The sequence below is a fragment of the Myodes glareolus genome, chromosome 10 (genome assembly GCF_982192425.1).
Source record: "Myodes glareolus chromosome 10, mMyoGla1.1, whole genome shotgun sequence".
Classification (NCBI taxonomy): Eukaryota; Metazoa; Chordata; class Mammalia; order Rodentia; family Cricetidae; genus Myodes; species Myodes glareolus.
This window is the reverse complement of record NC_142035.1, coordinates 81,997,108-82,010,505: the sequence shown is the minus strand read 5'-3', so window position 1 is coordinate 82,010,505 and position 13,398 is coordinate 81,997,108. Positions and strand designations below refer to the sequence as shown.

Sequence of the window (13,398 nt, the reverse complement as noted above, 5' to 3'; positions counted from 1 at the left end):
TCTTTTCCACATCTATATTTAACATACTGTAATTACTTTTCAGCCTGTTTCACTTCTCTAAATAAGGGATTATTTTCTGAATCGTGTGCTTTATATTAAGTCCATGAGTTACTCTCTTTATTTTTCTTTTCACTATATAGCAAATTAATCTTTATTTGTATTTGGATTCTTTGTACAAAAATGTTTACCTTCATTAGAAGCTGAAGTGTTGTTTCCATATATCTAGTATTCTTCAAGTTTATTTTATTTAAATAGGAACCACACTGAGTCCTATCTACATGATATCACACTTTTCGAGACTTTTAGGATTGTTTTGTTGATATTTTTTGATTATTTTTGCAGGTTCAAAAGTTACTTGCATCAGATGGTGGTGTACACACTGATACTTAAGGGTTTTTCCTGTGTAGCACTTTGTGTTGGAATTTTTGCATACACATGTGACAAAAGCTATGAAATTATAACAGAGCTGAAAGAACAAGAAGCCAGTTATCAAAAGAATGTATGAACATCCTTCCTTTAGACAGAGCAGAGATTCTTCAGCTCATTTTCCAGTGATACATATTTAATTGATTTTTTTCTTGTATTACTATGAAGCTGTAGCCATGTGTGTATTTAGTTGGAAAACGACCCCCCCACACCTGCTCCATTAAACGTGATTGTCTTTGGCACAGGACAACAAGGAGCATTTTGTTACTGAGTTCTAAGGCAGCATATTGAATGATCTGTTGGGAGTTTTGGAAAATGTCACAGCAGTTGTCCACCTGAGGGTCTGCTTCTTTCTGTGTCTTTGAACAACACAACTTGGTGTCTCTGGCAAGAAGATCACTTCTAGAATTTGGTTAGTCTGTGCTTGGTTATTGGGCTGATAAGCCTTGGGCAGAAAGGTTCCTCAAGAGGGAACATTGGAATTGAAGTTGAAGGAAACAATTAGTCTTGCTTTTCTGTTTGTGTTCTATTTAAGCCGCATCACAATGTCACCAGCATTCCTGTGCTGTAGAGATAACCCTCATTGCTTCCCACTCAGAATCTATTGAAATTAGAAAATGGTAAACCAAAATAATATGTGTCAGAAGAAACTGTTTCATGGCCAAATTGAACATTTCCTCTCCATGTGAAGCTGATTTGCTATTTATAAAAAACTAGTTAACTACCTAAGCATGTATGTGTGACTATACTCCTCCAAAGGTTTCTTGAGTCTTTTTGCTCATATTTCTCTTGATACCCAGTAGACATAAAATTGGATTTTAGATGACAGAAGTACTGTGTTAACATTCAAGTACTTCACCCTTCTCCTGCGAGGTCTTTGTATTCCCATTGATTCTTTAGACAGAAAAGTTTACTCAGAAGGACATACCACTAAAAAATCTTTTCATGGAAGAGAAAGTAGTTTCATTCTTCGCATTTCATTGCCACATATCTTAATAGTCAGTTACTGGAGTTTGATGCTGTGATATAAAAGTTAGCATTTACAGAAATCACACATTATTAAAAACAACAATATAATACTTAAACTTGTAATGGAAATTAAGTCAGTTAATTTCCATTTTTATGATAACATTTTGAGTAAATGACTGCCTCATACATGTAGCAGGGTCACGCATAATTTATACTTCTTGAATTTGTGAAACACATTTTTAAAATAGGAACTTAATATTCTGAAGCGTGATGATAGTCTATTAGTGTGTGTTTGTGTTTCTGTGTATCTGTTTGAGTGTGTGTCTGCCTCTGTGTGCATCTGTGCATGTATATGTTGGTCTGTGCATATGTTGGCCATGTGCATGTGTCTGTTTCTGTCTGTGTATCTGTGTGAGTCTCAATGTGTTTCTGTACGTGTCTGTTTGTATGTCATGTGCATATGCATATGGGTCTGTACATACGTGGGTCTATTGTGTGTCTGTGTGTGCACGTCCATATTTATGTGTATGTGTATGCGAGTGCCAAGACACATACGTAGTGTTCATAGATTAGAAGACAATTTCTCCTTCTACCATATATATTCTGAGACTTCAAACTCAATTTGTCATGCTGGGCAGCAATCAGCTTTGCCTACCGAGCATCTGGATGTCCTAAGTATTGATATGCTTTTAATCAGGGAAGGAAGTAAACTCAAAGTAACAAGACCATCTGAGACTACTTCATTCTTATTCATTTCTTTTTTGTCTTATTTTGTTATTTCCATTATAGTAAGGCTAATATGTAATAATCAGAGATAACATGCTGGACAAGAAGTATAAGTGACTGGAACAGGTTACCTGTGTTAGTGAATTTCATTGCCTTATCTCCCCAAGTTCTGCTGCAAGTTCAATGTCATCATCATATACAGCTCCTTGTGGTTGGCTTCCCTGTTGTTTAATCATCATGTTGAGAAACTGACCAAGCAACCAGCTTTCTTCTTTGTGCTCCTGATCCTATTGCCAGATTGACCTGTATCTCATGTACCTCATTTGTGATGCTGCTGCTGCTTCTTCTTCTTCCTCCTCTTCCTCCTCTTCCTCTTTCTCTTCTTCCTTCTCTTCTTCCTCTTCCTCCTCTCCCTTCCCCTCCCCCTCCTCTTCTTCTTTTTCTTCTTCTTCTTTGGAGGTAAACAATAGAACTTTGGACTTTGCATAAAAGAATGCTCAGTTACAAATATTATGTAGTTCATTCCTGTCCTTAAAAGGATTAAATGTTTTAAATTATTGGTATTTTTTCATTCAAAATTTCTTTCATGGGACACAATGTTTTGAGTATACTGATTCATATACTGAAGCTACATTTCTCTTTCTCAAAAAACAAAAACAAGAACAAAAAGGATGAACAAACAACCCCCCCCACCGATAATCTCATAAATAATCTGATAACTTGCATGTCTCATAATAAGCCTTGATTCTTCTGAAAGACATTAGAGTTGTTTCTGTTTTAATAGTTAGTGTAGATGACATCTTTTCCTTTCTCTCTTCCTCTCTCTCTTTACTTTTATACCAAGTCTTCTTGCAATTCCTAGAATACATATCTAGAAGAATATTTACTGTTAACATGGTGAGTCTATACATAACTCTTTAAAGATGCACAGAATTTCATATGTAACATTTGGTTTAACTTTATTTTGTAAATAGTTCTCATGATTCATTTTCATTTCTTTCTGAGTGTAATTTTACCAAATGTCCATAAAATAACAACATGACCAAAATTTTCTTATGTTTTCTGCAAAATGTGGAATCAGCAAAGCTAAGAGCTTTTGAGGCATGGGTTTTGTATTCTCCTTACAGGAGCTCTGTGACTCCTTCATTCCAGTATCTTTAATTTTTAAAAAAGGGAACTTGTTGTAGGGAGACCTGCTTCTTCCCAACTGCCCAGCCCCAAAATAATAAAGAAACCATATTATTTGCAATACTGCTTGGGTAATAGCTTAAGCAGATTTCTGGTTAACTCTTATATCCTAAACTAGCCCATCTTCATTAATCTCTGTATGGCCACAAGGCTGTGGCTTATCTGGTACAGTTCTGACATGTCTCTGGCAGGGCCATATGGCTTCTCCCTGACCCCGCCTACTTTCTTGCAACATTCAGTTTAGTTTTCCCCACCTAGCTCTGTTCTGCCCTGCTCCTATAGGCTCAAAGCAGTTTCTTTATTCATTAACCATTAAAAGCAACACATAGACAGAAGGGCCCCCCACACCATTTCCTCTTTTCTGTTTAAATAGAAAGGAAAGTTTCAACTTTAACATGGCAAAACTACATATAACAAAATAGGTATCAAGCTAGAATTATGGCTACAATATTTATATCTTCTTTATCTTTTATCATAACTGAAAAAAACAATAATTATAACTATCTATTCTGCAACTCCAAAGATTCCAGAAGTAACCTAAGTTACTAGGAAGTACATTGTAAGCAACTTTCAAAACTCTAGAATTGACAGAGACATTGCACTGCCTGGACTTTCACCCAAAGTTCTTACTATTTGAGTATCCAGTCTTCAGCCGATAGGCCCATATTATCCAGCAGAATTTTTCAAGAAGCAGAAAATTTAAAGATCTGTTTTGCTTTTTAAGGACAAAGTCTGTCAGTTGCTTCCTTTTGTGTCCTACAAAATGTCTAGCAGACTCTTTCTTGAAGCAAGAACCTCAAAGTACCATCTCATTTTTTATGCAAGTTCAGCAGTAATTTCTCTGTGGGTCCTGAATGTCCAGTTCATACAGAATAACATCTTGTAGTCCAGGCAAGAGTAGTTTCTTGCACAACTGGCTAACTAATGCCATAAGGAGCCTCTTTGGTGCCCATCTTCTTCTTGAAGTAATTGGTGCCACCAGGAGCAGACGTGTCTCATTGTCATAAAAAGTCCTAAGTTATTAAAATATCTTAAATTCCTAATTTCTGCCTTTGAAAGATTTGAATAATAACTATAAGTGTGAAATATATCTCTGTACATCTGGAAAATCTAACTAACATGACTACAAGTTTGACTATTATAGATGACTATCTATTAACCTATATTTCTTAATTGTATATTGCATTTTTAATTGATCTGCATAAATACAATATTTTAATCAAGAGCAGAAATGCACATATAACAAAATTAACCTTAAATTTGCATCAATAAACCAAGATCCATACCAATGCAAATCTCTATAGCATATTCCCCTTTAAATATATACAAACATTTATAAACAATATTTGGGAATATGGGTATAGTTTTCTTCAAATTGCTTCATGCTTTCTGTTGGGCAATGTAATTTTTGAGGATATTCACAGCGACCTTTCAGAGGGTCTTGGTCCATCAAACTACATAAGTATGAAAGGATTCCACAGGTTCTTATCCTTTGTGGAAACAAAAGCAGAACCTCTTTTCCAAAGTAACAAATCCTTAGACCCAAATTTTGAGGTCAAGATACCTTTATGTTGGTTTATTTTAGCAGTCCGCACAATGAAATGTCTCTCTGTATTTAGCTCCTTCACAGTCAAAAAAGTCAAAGAAAACACAGTAATATATATATAATATATAATACTATATAATATATATAATATATTAAATATTATTATATAATTATATATAAAACATATATAATTATATATAATTAATAATATATATAATATAATAATATATAATAATAATATATAATACAGTTATATATATATATATTCCAGACTCTCCTAGTATCCTAGTACATTCTATCTTTACATGACTTGTTTTTACTCTATTACTTTTTAACATTTATTTTCTTATCTTTCCTGAGCTTAGAAAATGTACTTTCAGGGACCCAGGATTCTTGGCTACTCATTGACCAGTCTGAGGCAGAAGTGTCACCTTAGTATACAGGCACAGTCTCTTTTTCCTCCAGCTCTTTATTCTGCTATTTTTTATTATTCAGTATAGAGAGAATTTATGAATGACTCACTTCTAATCCTTGCTGATAGCTTCACACACCGTGCCACAGACAGAACCTCTTTGGCACCTATTTTTCTTTTCCTCAGTTCTTATCCCCTTTTGATAAATTATAAAGAATGAAACTACTAAATTGTATCAATTCAGAATTTACACACATCTACCTCCCATTACTTCCAAAGTTTTACTATAACTTTTCAATGAAAGTAGATCTAAAGCATTCAGCATGGTTGACATCATTATCCACGTTTCTGATTGGGATTTTTGATGGTCACTAATGATGCCATGATTTAAAACTTTTAGAATACGTCAACATTATCATAAGGAATATATACCCCGCCCTACTCTTTTATATAATTGATTCTAGTAAAAAGAACAAAAATACTTGAGAGGTGAAGACAAAATTAAACACTCCCAACAATAACTTACTTTTTGATTGCTCATATTTCTAAAGAAACCTCTGCTGTGTGTTGATTTCTCTAGTCCACATGTTTTGCATAGTTACCTTCTGTCAGTGATAATGTGTAACTAAGTGATAGCCAGAAAATATCCCAAGACACACAGGAACATTGAAATGTACCTATTTTACCTGAGGGTTTAGTAATTTAATTTTATTTAATTTTGATCTCTTTAATTTAAATTAAATAACCACATCCAGGTAGAAAATAAAACACCAATTCAGTATTATATTTCCTTGATTGTACAGTACTTAATTGTTTCCTTAAATTGGTCACAAACTAATCACCTAAGTACACTCTTAAAACAAAACCTTCCTTTGAATTGGAGATTCTTGCCATAATAGAATCTACACTTGAATGGTGATCCAGTGAAAACCTGCTCTCTCTTAGATTGTTTTTGCCAGAGTATTTTGTCGCAGCACTAGGGAACACAAATAAAATACTATCCTCTGACCTACAGCTTCAATATTCATCCTAGGATATAGCTACTCCCAATAAATACAATGTGATTGATCTCAGCCATGGCTAATGTGGAAACTGTTCTCTGTACTCTGAATCTGTGAGGGGGCAGGTAGGTAGATTTGTGTTGATTGCAAACTGTCCTGACCATTCAAAATAAGGGATTTCACTGGGAATATCTTAAGCGATAAGGAAGTACAGTTTATGTTTTATTTTATTTATTCTCAAGAACAAAGGCAAAAAAATATTTTTTCTCAAATGCTATTGCCAAGAATACTCTTTATTATGCATCTTAATTTTCTTATGTAATATATGGTGAACCAAAGTTTAAAGTAAAAAATTGTCCATAAAGAAAATTAAATTAAAAATATATAGCTGTATTAAGTGTTCTGTCAACAATAAAAACATAGAATAAATACAGTAAAGCAAAAAGTGAGAAATCTGTTAATGGAGGAGCCAGAAAAAAATACAGTAAAGCATAGCATTTTTAGTCAAACATTAAAAAACATGATTTGAAATCTATATATACATACACACACACACGTGTGTGTGTGTGTGTGTGAGAGAGAGAGAGAGAGAGAGAGAGAGAGAGAGAGAGAGAAATGTTTTGAATTTAATAAACATTTATTGCCTTTTGCTTATATAATGGAAATTATATTTCCTGAAGTAAGGATAATTAGTGTATCTGTTGCTATACCATTGAAGAAAATGATATTCTCTCCTCAAAGAACCATTACCTATAATCCCTATTGGAGAACTGGGGTTTTTGTGTGTAAGCAGTAATACACTAATCAATCATTTTTCTTTCATGTAGCTGTACATTCAAATCATCTCAGAGGCAGATTTACTATCTAATCTCCTTAGGTCTCTCAAAATTTGATGAACTCAAAAGCTGCACTTAACTGAGGCTTTATTATGGGGTCAGACATGGTGCCTTTCTATGGTTTTATAGTTGAAATTTAAGCTTTTAAGAGAGATAAGAAAACCATTAGTGTTTGCCTGATAAAGAAATGGCTAAACAATGGAAGCAATATATCATTGCTTCCATAATCAGTCTTCTAAACAGCAAAACCGGAACTAAAAAAGCAACACAAAAATGAAAGTTCCATTGATTAATAGCAAAAATCACACAAACGCCAAGACTATTATGAGCCCCACTATTTGCACCTGTTTATATATATGTTTCAAGTTTTTCAGTTAAAGTAGAAAGACAGTGCCAAGTCATAGGCTCAATTTCACAATCTACCAACTAATTAGAAAATACTCTGTGAAATTTGTGATGGGTTACGTTTTTCTTCATGTCTTCACAGGCACTTCTTTCAAAATATATTAAAATAAAAATACAGAACAAATTAATATTCCATATTTACTTGAAATTTTATGAGTCTCTCACTGTGTGATAGTGTGGAAGAATCCTAGAATGCATAGCAGGGAACAACCATTCTGGACAACATTAAGTGTGTGCCAAGCCTGAGTAACTGAGACCCCGACTGTGGATGGTAAGGTGATTGACGAGGTCTTGTGATGCTAAACAGACTCTGAATCTTTGCTCTGTCCTTTTGCAGAGGGAAAGCAGAAAGGATGACTAATAGAACCAATAAGGGAACATTTCATTGGATTTTTCATTCTAGTAAAAACATCTCAGTGGGGAGATAAAAGTGCATTTCCTATTTTCGCCAGAATGGAGACATGATTGTCGGAAGAGTGTGGGTACTTTATAATTCATTTTGCACTAATCTCTTTTTTGATATCTGAGCACAAGAAAAAAAGAAATACTTCTTTCATAATACAGTTGGAGGCCATGGAAAATGGACTTCATTTCCAGACATTTTGTATTATGAGGTTCATTCTAACAATCATTTTGAAAGAGAAATGGAAATGTCAGCTATTAAAAAGGCATTAACTTCCAAATTACAATGACAACATTAACTTTACTTAGTATATCTACAGGGAAAATCCCTTCCTAAATATTTGTCTAAGGATGCATTTTTTTATATTCAGCCCACTCAGCTCTTGTCTTCAATTGTGAAATTGATCTATAATTGTTATTATCAGGGCTAATAAAGTCACAGGAGTTTTTCCAGCTAAGAGAAAAATGCAAAAGCCATGTAAAGTTCATCTATCTTCCGTTGGACTTTTAATTAGTGATATCTACGTTTGATCATACAAATGTACAGAAAATATGTAGAATTTTGCAGGCCAGCCAAAAACAACAACAAAGACATAATGTGAAGAAAAATGAAGTACCTTGCATGAAGGTGTATTACAAGTAGTTGTACTTAAAAAATCCATAGCGGATGACCATGAAAATGAAAATGGAGGACTTTATACACACACATACACAACACAAACACATACACACACACACACACACACACACACACATATATATATATATATATATATATATATATACCTATACTGAAATATACACACACATATATAAACACACACACAATTTTAAATCGTCAAGATGAGTTTCATAACTGGAAAAATTCATACTGGGTCTCCATTTGAGATATAGAAGAGAATTCAATTTTAGATACTCAGTCCTTTCCTTCTCTCTCTCTCTCTCTCTCTCTCTCTCTCTCTCTCTCTCTCTTTTCTTTTTCTCTTTTGCTTTTTTAAGACAGCTTTGGAATCTGTCTTGGAACTAGCCCTTGTAGACCAGGCTGGCCTCGAACTAGCCTAAGTTAATAATATCCTTAAGGTCACTTAAGACTTACACCTCCTAGCCTGCTGTGTATTCAGTCTGTTATTTAACCTTTCTTGAAAATAACGATATAACAACCAAACTTATTGACCTTGAATTTCCTATGTAATTAGTTTTTGGAACCTAATTCAGTACATTCCTACATTCTTAAATTACATACTCTTCCATACTCCTCACCCTGAAAACGCATGTGTGTCATATCAATCATTTGCTGAAAAAAAGAACACACTGGGAGCAGTCTTTACAAATAATATCCACCTTAAAAATTAAGGAGAGAAACCACTATAAAGAGCTTCCTTATGCTCCTCAGAACCCAGAGAGTGACAGCCAGATCACTCCTTGGAAACATTCTTCAGATTTTTCAGCTTCTTCACTTGCCTAATCCTGAAAGCAAAAGAAAGACAGGTGAATTCCTTGAGGGGCTCACAACTGAGGAGAGAAATGCCATGCAGTACTAAGACCCAAAGAGGGTGAGGAAGGAACATCATTAACAGCAAATCTTTGTCGGCGACGGATGGAGATAGAGACAGAGACCCTCATCAGAGCCAAGGACTGAGCTCCCAAGGTCCAGTTGAAAGGCAGAAGGAGGGAGATGACAAGCAAGGAAGTCAGGACCGCGAGGTATTGGTCCACCAACTGAGGCAGTGTGCCTGCTCTAATGGGAGCTCACCAAATTTAGCTGGACCGGGTCTAAATGAGCATGTGATCAAACCGGACTCTCTGATTGTGGCTGACGATGGGGGCTGACTGAGAAGCCATTGATAAAGACACTCGGACTTGTTTTTACGGCATGTTCTGGCTTTTGGGGACCCGAGTCTATATGGATGCACAGCTCCCCGGGCCTGGATGTAGAGGGGAGGGCCTTGGACTTCCCACAGGGCAGGCTTCCCTGCCCTCTCTTAAGCAGGGTGGGAGAGGGAGGAGGGGGTGTGGGGGAGCCTGGAGGGGATTGGGAGGAGGGAAGGAAGTGTATATAATTGAATGGAAAAAGGAAAAAGAAAAAAAAGTAGAAAAATTAAACACAATGTATGGATATTGGTTGAAAATCAAAGAGGTTTATAATACTGTTTGTCGTCTCGGTCAGCTAGGGACACTTGGACTCCGTGATTTAATTTCTTTTAAAACTCTACTAAGATTTCTTCAAAGTATCCTCCTTCCTTCCCCAATGTAAGGCTATCTATGCTGTTCAGTACACAGAGAGAAAATCCTTTCTTAGGGACTGTCACACACAGACAAACCTAGACACAGACACAGGGACCAATTAACTAGACAGTCTCCAGGCAGACACAGATTCAGACTTATACAATAGAGGGAGGAGAGGTAACACAGGAGAGTGAAGTAGAGAATTTAAATCTGGGTTTCATTCTTGGTTAAATGATTTCTTTCCTTAATGTGGCACCTACGCATTACTGGTGACTTAGAGTTTCTTATTGTGTTTAAACTGACTCCATTTTCTTCCCAGGAAACGGGAGCTAGATATAGGAGTAATTTCAAAATACTTGGATCCATAAGAATTAAAAACAAGAAACAAAAGCAAATCAAAAAGAAGTTGTCAAGCTGGGGAAAGAGCTCACCTTGTAAATTTCTTGCAAAACTGAAGGCCTTATCTCCAGAACCCATATAAAGTTGACGTGGCTGGGTGTGCCTATAACCAAGGCTCTGGGGGAGTGGGTGCCGCAGGACAGAAAGATTCCTTAGATGACTAGGCAGCCTGTCTACTTGAAATGGTGGGCCCCAGGTTTAGTGCAAGACCCTATCTCAAAAACATAGATACAAAAAACCCTGTCTCTATCTCCATCCATTGACAAATGAAGGTTCTATGGTGATATGCAAAATATTCATCAGTATGATTATGGGCCAAGGCCAGTTCAGGCATCCTCTCCTCTGCTGTCCGGGGAACAATCTGGGGATCTCTCCTTGGGCCTGGGAACCCCTCTAGAATCAAGTCTCTTGCAAACCTTAAAATGGCTCCCTTAGTTGAGATATACACGTCCCTGCTCCCATATCCATCCTCCCTCCTTCCCTCCCCCCCATCCCATTCCCCCAGGCTTTCCCCAATCCTCCCCTACTCCCTTCTATCTAACCATCTCCCCTTCCTTCCATGCCCCCCCCCCCCGTGCACCCAAGGTTGCCTGGCAATCTTGTCTACTTCCAATATCCAGGAGGAAAAATTCATGATTTTCTTCAGGTTCACCTTCTTATTTAGCTGCTCTAGGATCACGAATTATAGGCTCAAAGACTTTTAATTATGGCTAGAATCCACTTATGAGTGAGTCCATACCATATTCCTCTTTTTGAGTCTGGGTTACCTCACTCAGTAAAGCATTTTCTATTTCCATCCATTTGCATGCAAAATTCAAGATGTCATTATTTTTTACCGCTGAGTAAAACTCTAATGTGTATATGTTCCACACCTTCTTTAACCATTCTTCTATTGAGGGGCACCTAGGTTGTTTCCAGGTTCTGGCTATTACAAATAGTGCTGCTATGAACATATTTGAACAAATGCTTTTGTGGTATGATAGGGCACCTCCTGGGTATATTCCCAACAGTGGAATTGATGGATGGAGATAGAGAAAGAGACACACATTGGAACACTGGACTTAACTCCCTAGGTCCACATGAAAAGCAGAAGGTGGGAGAACGTGAGCAAGGAAGTCAGGATCAGAGGGAACCTTCATCCGACGATGGATGTAGGTTGAGACAGAGACCCATATTGGAGAACTGGACTGAGCCCCCTAGTTTCAAATGAGGAGCAGAAAGAGGGAGAACATGAACAAGGAAGTCAGGACCGCGAGAGGTGAGTTCATTCACTGATATAAGGGGACTGATGTAATGAGAGCTCACCAAGGCCGAATGTGGCTGACACAGGGACTGTCTGAAAAGCCATTGATAATGGCACTGGGACTTTTTTCCTCTGCATGTACTGGCTTTTTGGTTCCTAGTCTGTTTGGATGCTCAGCTTCCTAGATGTGGAGGGAAGGGGGAGTAACTTGAACTTCCCACAGGAAATTCAACCCTGACTGCTCTTAGGGCTGGAGAGGGAGGAGCAGAGGGAGTGGGAAGAGTGTGAGGGTAATGGGAGGAAGGGCGGAAGTGAAAATTTTTATAAATTAATAAAAAAAAACATAGGGGGATTTTAGAGGTAGTAATGTTTCCTTTATGGACTAGAATGTCTTTGCATTTGGTACAAATATTTTAAGAATTGCAATGTCTTCCTGGTGAATTTTTCTTTTGATGAATATGTAGTGTTCTTCTCTATATCTTCTGGCTATTTTTGGTGTGATGTTGACTTTCCAGATATTAAAATATCTATACTTCCTTGCTTTTTGTGTCATTTTCTTGGAATATCATCTTTCATACTTTGACAACAGAAGGATGGATCCTATTTTCTAATTCAATCTGTTGTTGTCTATTTTGGGGGGGTAGGGTGGGGTTGGAAGAGTACACTAAGACCACTAATTTTGAGAATTATCAAAGAACAGCATTAACTTATTCCTTTTATTTTGTTTTTAATGGCGTGCGTTTCCCTCTCCTTTCTTATTTACTACCCCAGTGCTATTTATCTCTTATATTTTCTTGGAAGTAGTTAACTTCATCAGGCTGAAGTTTTCCTTCTCATGCATAAATTCTACTTGAATTTACTTTACTGTCGAATGTTTTTCTTTTTCTGCCTACTGTGATTGAATATTTTGCTGGATAAAGTAACCTGGGCTCAAATTTGTGGTGTATTAAAATTTGTACAAGATCTATTCATGCCCTTCTGGTTTTAGAATTCTAATTGAGAAGTCACATGTTATTCTAGTAAGTCTGCCTGGAGATGTTACTTGGATTTTTTTTACTCCTTGCAGATATATAAACCACCTTTAAGGGAGACCCCATGCCAAGCTGTAGATGACCAACTTCAAATAAACTTAATGGTATTTTATGTTTTCTGTCAAAAAGCTTAGTTACAAAAAAAAAAAGCTTAGTTATGCTTTGTTTATCTAATACAATTTCCAATTTTGTGTTTTTATGGTGTGTGTGTTTCTTGTGATTTTTTTATTTCTGTTTGCATGTTTGCTTTGCTTTATTCTGATTTGTTTACTTGCTTTTATTTATTTTTATTTGTTTTCTAAAGAAAGAAGCAAAAAAAAGGCATGAAGATGGAGGGGTGAGATCAGCAGGATCTGGAAGAATACAAGGGAGGGAAAATCATGATGGGAAGATCCTGTATAAAAAAATAAAGAGAAAGAAAAATATATAACATGGGGAAAGATTGAGGAAAACATCCAAATACTAGCACTCACAAAATATTTAAAATTAAAATGTCATTTTAGTATCTACCATTTCACCCTATATTTTCAAAGACTAATTCTGCCTGTGTCCTGAGATGCAGTTTTTTCCCTGAAAACCAAGTGGTTC

General features: G+C 36.3%; 1 protein-coding gene across 4 annotated transcripts in view; it reads left to right on the top strand.

Moving 5' to 3' along the window:
- The window catches only part of Lrrc4c (leucine rich repeat containing 4C), a 1,358,757-nt gene that overhangs the window by 608,957 nt on the left and 736,402 nt on the right, over positions 1 to 13,398 (top strand). The window lies entirely within an intron of this gene.